Raw genomic sequence first — 8,206 nt, 5'->3', positions numbered from 1 at the left:
AGCAGGAAATTTAACCTGTTTCGCTAGCCTCAAATCTACAGGAGAGAAACTTCGCTGCAGATTAAGGATGCGAAAAGGCCTTAGTGTATTCACCACCCGAGCCTTTCAAATGATCTGCAAAGTTGTATGTTCTATTGTGGAAAGGTTCAAAGTAGTAAGTCTCTGAAACAAATGGGGTGTCTTTAAATCTACTAAGATGGAGCAGCCTTTGGAAGTTAGAGCATCTGCCACAGCTTGTGATGCGTAGTTGCCCAAAGACTGAACAGACTAACAGACATCTTGAAGACATTTGATTACTGATCACTAAGCCTCTTTTGCTTATCTGTTACAAGAAAAATTGATTTTATCTTCCCAGGAAATTTTTAATGTGCTGATATCTTGAAAGTGGTACCTGTTAATTGATAATGAATTTGAAATGAGTTTTAAGCAATTAGATATACTTTTACAGGCGCTTTCCTGTCTCAGTTTTTGCTACACAGAAGGGCATTAAGGCCACTGTAGAACCTCACTCATACTAACTTTCATTTAAAATATGACAGCTTTTTCTGCTGCCCTTTTTACTTATATTTAGATTTTTGCCTCGGGGGTGATTTTCATCAGTTTGAAAAGTAGTATCGAGTTTTACATTTGCTATCAGCTGAGTTTGATAGTAGAGGTAACAATACAAAAATTATAAATATTAACTGGTTTGTAGTTTTATCATTTGAAGAGATACACCGTGTTTAGACTGTGAATGTTTTACTTGGGATTGGATAGTAATGCACCTCATCAGGCATGTGAAGATTGGAAATTCAGTTGAGACGTGTTAATGATCTCTGGGCATCCTGCCTTCATAGATACATGTGGTGCTGATGGTAGATAATTTCATCCCAGTTCAGCAGTTTTATCATTCATAATGACGTATAGTCCTATTATGTACGTGGGGACTACATGGCATGAAAAATCCCTCTAATGTTGGAGTGATCTCACTGCTATTGGATTAATTATTGCATGTCAAGAGAAAGGGCAGATAAAATAGTCTTCAGATAGTTGAAAATACTGAGCAAGCATCATATGAGTTTTCTTACATAACTAAGAAAAGAATCAAGTCAGCTATGTTTAAAATCTCACTGTAATGAACTTTGCCAAGATTTGTGAGTACTGTTTTGTTTTAAGCGGTGTTTTCTTCTCTCCTATAACAGCTAACTTTATGTAAAATTAATTCAGTCGCTCTCATCCGTTTTGGGCAAGAGCATTTATACTTGCTCTCCTGTCAGAAGAAAGTAAAAAAGGAAAATACTGAGTTGCTGTTTCAGCCTGCTAGCTTCTTTTTGGTATAATCTCTGTAGCAAGATCCTTCAACTAGTCCCACTATTTCCAGGATCAGGGCACAGAACAGAGGCTCACCAGTTGAACAGCAGCCTTGTGGAAAAAAGGTAAGAACCATTTCTTGCCAGTGGGCCATAGTATAGAGGGGCTTTTGTGCTCTTACTGGTCTAAGCCAAAAAGTACAGACAAAGTCGTGATCCCCTTTTCAAACAAACAGGTCGGTCAGTACTGCAGGTTGAGTCGGGGAATATGGTAGCGCTCTGACCCATGAGTTCAGCAGCATTTTAGTTTGAGGTTTTATAGGGAGTGGGGGCAAGTTCAGCAGGAGAAAAGAGGTGGGGGGGCTGTGTTGGGTTACTGTTTGTATAGGTTATCACAGCAAGGGTTGTGAGCTGGCAAGAAAGCAATGAAACTAGCAAACACTGAAAAGTAATGTGTTGTGAAAGGGGAAGGTGGGGGATCTAAAAGGGACCTGACCAGCCAGAGGGAGCAAGATGCTGTTCTAAGGCTGGGAGACCACTGACCGTTTCTGGAGGGAGACATGAAAACTTCTCGCAGTGCAGGTTTTACTGTAAGTAGCTGGTAAACCCGTGCCTTGGCATGTCTAAACAATTCCAAGATGTTTTTCAATGCAGCCTCATTCCAGGATGAAGTCTGGGATTTCTGTAAGTTCTGAAAGACTGTGTATTGGTTTAGAATGTTACAGCAGTAGCATACTTACCCTCATGCAAACTGATCATTGTTTCAGCAGCTTCAAACTCAACAGTGTATATATATAGGCATCTCATTCTGCAGTTTGCTGTTGAAAGCAAATGCAAACTACAGCAGTGACCTTTCTTCTGTTTCCTTTCCTTAATGGTTAAAATGCTTATTTTTCATGTTCTTTATCAGTTATAGTGTCTGGCTTCAGTTCATCAGTGCTTCTTGCAGAAAAGTAAATAAACCAACAAACTAAAAAGAGATATTTGAAGCATAAGTGTCTTTATTGAGGTTGGGTTTGAGTTCAAGTATTTGTTTAGCTCAGGTAACTTACTGAATAGTGCAATAAACCAGCCAACCTGGTTTGCTTCTGTTCTGCTTCCTTTTCTAAGGCAGCGCATGCCTTCTGCGCTTCTGTCAGGGCATGCTTCAGTTGCCTTTATGTTAGCTGTTGTGGTTGTACCTGTTAGAGGGGTCTCCAAGAGAATACACAATAGTTTGCCTTTTTTTTTTTTAATGCTTTCATGAAGGTATCTTGCGTAACACTGCAAATATTGATAAAGGTCTTGTTGCATGTGATGAAAGTATTTTATAGAGGATGAAAAGAAACTAAACCCACAAAGTCAGCAAATTCCTGGGCACATGCTAGATTTTCCGTTGTGAACTATCCCACTGAAGTAAATATACAGTTCTTGCTTGCTAATGTTTTCCTTAGTCCTTCGTTTAAGAACTCTATTTTACAGGCTGAACACCTGTTTTTTTGATGTTTCTTCCCTTTTTAGTAAAGAGGATAGGATCAAATACGTCTTTCTAGATCATTTAATGTTGTCTGTAAAGAAGAAAGACACAAGTTTAACATGTTTGGTCTACTCTGTGTATGGCCTAGAGGTTTCTAAAACAGAGTTTCTGCATCCACATAAACCTTGTTTTGCTCAGCTTGCTCAGTGGCATTAAGGTGAATTTGTTACAGAAATTTGAAAAATGGGTTACTGCATGCCTTGGATGTGTGCCTAGCTGTACAGGAGACAGACTTTAACAAACGTTGCATCGTTGCTTTGAATGGACTAGTGCCGATGTTATTTTTTTACTGCCAGCAGTGTTTTCTATTCATATTCTCTCTGTAAGAACGCTTAATCCTGCTTTGTTGAAATCAGTTTTTAAAAAAGGAAATGTTGAAAGCAAATACTTCTTAAGGCTTTAACAATGGGCCCCGCAACTACAGCTCGGAATCAGCCTCTCGGGGCAAAGTTTCCTCCGAGGAGCGGCTGTTCAGAAGTTACTCCGCGGCGGGGCAGAGATGCGAGGGAGCGCTGCGGAGAAGCGTGCAGTGCGCGGTAACTGCTCACCAGTAACATCATCTCTTTGTTTGCCAAGAGATCCTTTGTTTCACAGGAAGGAAGTTACGGAGCTGTTGCAGGGCACGTTAAAAAAGGAAACCATGTCCGAGGGTTGCCGAATACCGTCCCGGTCGCCACCGCCACGCCGAGGCCCCTCGGCTCGTTTCCGCAGCCGGGTGCCCCGCGCCAGGGGAGGGATGTTCGTTCACCTGAGGCGGCCAAGCCCGCGGCGGGGCTGAACTTTGCACCCCCAGGACACAACCACGCCACCTCCTCTCAGATAAGCAGAACGGAACCCGGCAAGGTCTATGTCTGCAGACACTGCGGCGCCGTTCAATGTATATAAATACAAATATATATATATACTTCATAGCGACCTGCAGCGCCCCGCCTCAGGAGGGCAGGTGCGGCCGGCTGGAGCTGTCAGCGAGCGCGAACCTGGGCGCCGCTGAGGGCAGGTGCGGCCGGCTGGAGCTGTCAGCGAGCGCGAACCCGCGCAGAGCGGCCGGCCCCGGCTCCTAGCCCGCACCGGGCCGCCGCCGCGGCCCTTCCTCCCCTCCGCCCGCCCGGCTGACGGCAGCCGCAGCGCGCCGCCCGCCGCCCCGGCGCCGTGAGGGGAGGCGGCGGCCCCGGCTCTCGGCCGGCCACGCCCTTCCGCCCCGCCCCCCTCGCCGTCGCCCCGTAGATTGGCGGGTGGCGTGTGTACACACACGGGATCGAGCCAATAGCGCGGGGAGGGCGCCTGACCTCACGCGGCGCGGCGGCCAATGGGCGCACCCGCTTGCCAGACGCCGCCAAGCTTGTGCGGGGGAGAAGGACCCGGGCAGAGCACGGCGCGGCGGCGGAGCGAGGCGGCGAGTGGGGCCGGGCGCGGCGGGGGGGTGGGGGGGGAGGCGGCGGCGGCCGAGCTGGAGGCCCTGCGAGCGCTCGCGCCGCCACGCGCCGGGGCTCGCGGGCTGGCTCTGGTGGGCTCCCGTCTCCGGGGCCTCCTCGCGAGCGGCGGGTGCGCGGCGCCGGCCCGGCCGAGAGGCGTCGTCGGCGCGCGGGGCCGGGCGGAGCGGCTGGCTCCCTGCCGCGGCGCCTGGTAAGGGACCGTCGCCGTCTCGTCGCCTCAGCGCCGCTGTCTAGGCCCGGCGCGCGCTACCGCCTTCCCTCCCCCTCTTCCCTCGCCGCCGCCGGGCCTGCGGGTGAGCGGGGAGCTGGGGGGGGGGGGGGGCGGGACGGGGACACACGACCGTGAGGGAGGGGCAGCGCCTTTCTTCCCGGAGGGCCGGGGCGCCGCTTCCCCCGCCCCGCGCCCCGCGGCGTTTAACGGCCGCCGCCCCCCCGCGCCGTCTGGCGGCTCGGTCCCGTCGCCGCCCCCCGCCCTCGCCGTGCCGTACGCGGGCCGGGCGGGGGAGGCGGTGGCGGCGGCGGGCGCCTCCCGCGCCCCGGGAGGGAGGCGAGCCGGTGCCTGACACCTGCGGGCGGCCGCGGGGCGGCGGCGAGCCCGGCTGGCGGGTGACAGCCGCCCTGCGCGCGGCCGGGTCACCCTCTCCTCCATTGTGGGGAGCGCGCTGAGAGCGGCGGGCCTGGGCCGGCGCCGCGGCGTGTGTGCGCGGCCGCGGGGCGAGCGGGGCGGCCCTGGCTGGCTGCCGCGGTGGGGCCGGGGGCTGGGGGCGTCACCGGCCCCCGCCCTGGGGAGTTACAGTTCGAAAAGGGACCAGCGAAGCTCGTGGCTGTGCGAAGTATAGCTTGAACTTCATAGCGGGGTTGCTCTGACTCACGGATTTTATCGGGAGAGGGTTAGTCTGACAGCAACAACAACAACAAAACTTAATTGAATGCCTCTTCCTGCGCCCTCTGAGTTACAGGCCTTCCTTGACTTTCAGCTGTAAAGGGTTTAACGGCAGAGGTGAATCCAAATATAAATACCGTCTTTTGGAGTTGAGAATACAAACAATAGGAGGAAAATACGGAATAAGCAAACTTCCTTGAAATGTGGAAGAAAACCGCATCTGAGAGCGTGCTCCCTCATTGAGTAAAGGGATGATGCTGAGCTATATATCAGAGCTTGTGCTGTTTTCCTCTATAGAAAGGACTTTGGGTTTCATTTTCTCTGTAAATTTTTGAAATGACAGAGAAAGTGAGTGGTTTAAATTGATATGATTTAACATACTGTGTTAAAACTAAATCGGTTAGTTTTCATAATTTGGAAATCAGTTTCATTACTCTTCATTAACACTTTCAACAGCTGATAGATTTTTTTTTTTCCAGCTACTGTCACTGATGTAGCTTAATTATGCTGGCAGAAAACAGCAAAACATTGGAAGTTTTGTGATGCTGTAACTAATTGCAACTTGATATAATCTTTGATTAAAAAATAATTTTATGCTAGTATAAATTGATGCTATTAAAAGAGAAATGAATAAATTTTTCTCCATTTCTTTTCTCTTCCCAAATTAACTTTAGTTCATTTATTATATCCTGTCTTATACAAAAAATGTATGATTTGTATGCATGGGGCAAAGACTCATGACAGATGACCAGTGTTATAGAACAAATGCAGAACTGTATTTCACAGCCCATATTTGTGCCAATGCTATGTGTACTCAAAGATGTTTTGTACATAGTGAAGTACTGAATTTCAGGAACTTCCATTCAAAATAGCATATAGGGTGCTAACTACAGCACTTTGAAGAAACATGAAAGAGTAAGGAGAAGTTTGCATTATAGAAAAGAGGAGAGGTGGTCATAAGAGGAAAAAAAGGATGAATTCTTTTCCTTTGAAAACTTTCTTGTTGTGGAGTGAGTCTAGTGCCTCTAGAAGAGGAAGGAGTAATAGGTCAAATGATTTAGTTCTATACTAATGAAAAAACTGAAAATTATTAAATATTAGCAAGATTGTCTCATGGGTGAATTTAAGAGTGATCTTATTTCACTGTCAAATTACTGGGCTTTCTTTTAACCATTTCCTGTTTGTACAGAAATCACTGTTGTAACACAACAAAAACAAGCCATTTGACTTGTACTATATTGATGTAATTAACTTTACAGAAAACATACACCACTGATACGAATGCTCTTTATTGCTGCAGAGGGTTCTGACTGGCAGCCTCACTATACAAAGTGATAAGGTACAGTTTTCAATACAGCATCTTGACAGCAGCTCTCCAATGTGAAGGGGATAGGCCAAACAATTCAGCTGGGCAAAAGGCACAGTGCTGTTTTGCGAGGGATGTCAGGAGAATTCTTTATTTTCATCTGTTCTTGTAGATGTTGGACACTACTATAGGGGCCTCTTCTGCATCTGGACATACATCCTGGACAGTTGTGAGCACCCTCACGGTGAAGATCTTTCAGTGGGCTTGGCTAAAAGTGTTGTTACAGGTTTAGCGAAAAAATAGGAACCAAAGTTATAAATTCTTGAAGGGGATAGAAATTTGGAATGTTATTTGTTTTCAGTGTGCAGACCTCTTCACTGTGCCTACAGGAAAGTTTAGTGCACATCTCTAAAAGTAATAGAAGAATAGCGACCTGATATGGTTAGGGGAGGGAAGCTGCAGCCCATACTGTGTAGATAGTCATATTTAAACTTCTGCATCCTAATGTGGAGCAGAATGAGTTCTTTAGTTATAGCTAGTCTAATTCAGTTCTTGGAATTGCATTTCTTCCAATGTGCTGCCTTAAAATAGTATACTTAGGGTTGTCTTTAATAAGCGACAATTTTTTAAATTGTTTGCTTTTTCTGCATACTTTTTGGTGTAATAATTAAGAATTTCTCCTCTACCTTTCTGATTACATTCACAGGACACAACTGCTAATGAATCAACAGTGAATCTTAAAATAGGGAAAATAAACTGTCTAGTCCAGTGCAAAGAAATACACTTGTGGAGTTCTTGTGTGCAAAGCCAAGAAGCCGTTGGAATCAGACAGGTTTTGTCTTAAAATTTTAGGTATTCAGTGGAAAACAGTCCAAATGTCTTGGTGTGGTAATAGTACACATACTACGTCAAAGGTGATAGTATAAATGCCTGTTGTGGGATCTGAAAAAGTAGGTATATGCTAGGAAATATTGTAAAAAGGTGCAGGTGTGGTAGGGAGTGGCAGTTCTATAACAACTTCCTGTTTTGATTCTTTGTGTGTTTTTTGTAACATCCAGTATTAGAATGAAATTAATTCTTTTTTTTCCCCCTGTTATTTGATTTGTAGACTACCGCTCTTTTGCAAGAAGGTGAAGCAGTAGTAAGTGATCTTACTCTTACAGTTTCATTAAAGGAACTTTTTTACTACTTTGCCTGATTTCCTGTGTACAGTGATAGTTTCCAATAAAGGTCTTTACAGACTGTTCAAGTTTACTTTTATACTTTCCAATATTAATAGCATAAAAATCAGTCTAAGCAAATCAAACTGCATGCCTATGATAGTTCAGTTTGCAAGACTACTATATATTATAATATATGCTAATAATGTGTATACTAATATATCCTAATATATGCATTAGTAGAATCTGTAACAAAAGCACAGCTTTCTAGAATATCATATTTGTAGTGAAATACAGAATAGTAATTAAATGAAAAGGGGTGACATTTGGAAATAACTTCTCCTAGATCTAGCTATTCACTTAGTACTGTTGGAAGAAACTTTGTCTTTCAGAACACAGCTTGCAAAATCCGCATCCTGCTGAAGCCACTTTTGAGAATATTTGTCTTTACTGAAACCTATAGAAAGTTTTAGATTTTTGCAGCACTAACATGGTGATAAAATAATGCTTTAGCCAGCTCACATTTAGTATTGGCTGTCACAATAGAGACTGAAACTAAGCTGGAAAAAGATTAGCATTTGTTTTTGTTAGCATGCTTGGTTGTGAACTGCAGCAATTC

The sequence above is a fragment of the Gymnogyps californianus genome, chromosome 10 (genome assembly GCF_018139145.2).
Source record: "Gymnogyps californianus isolate 813 chromosome 10, ASM1813914v2, whole genome shotgun sequence".
NCBI classification, from domain to species: Eukaryota; Metazoa; Chordata; class Aves; order Accipitriformes; family Cathartidae; genus Gymnogyps; species Gymnogyps californianus.
The sequence above is the reverse complement of the archived record's forward strand: the minus strand, read 5'-3'. Positions refer to the sequence as shown.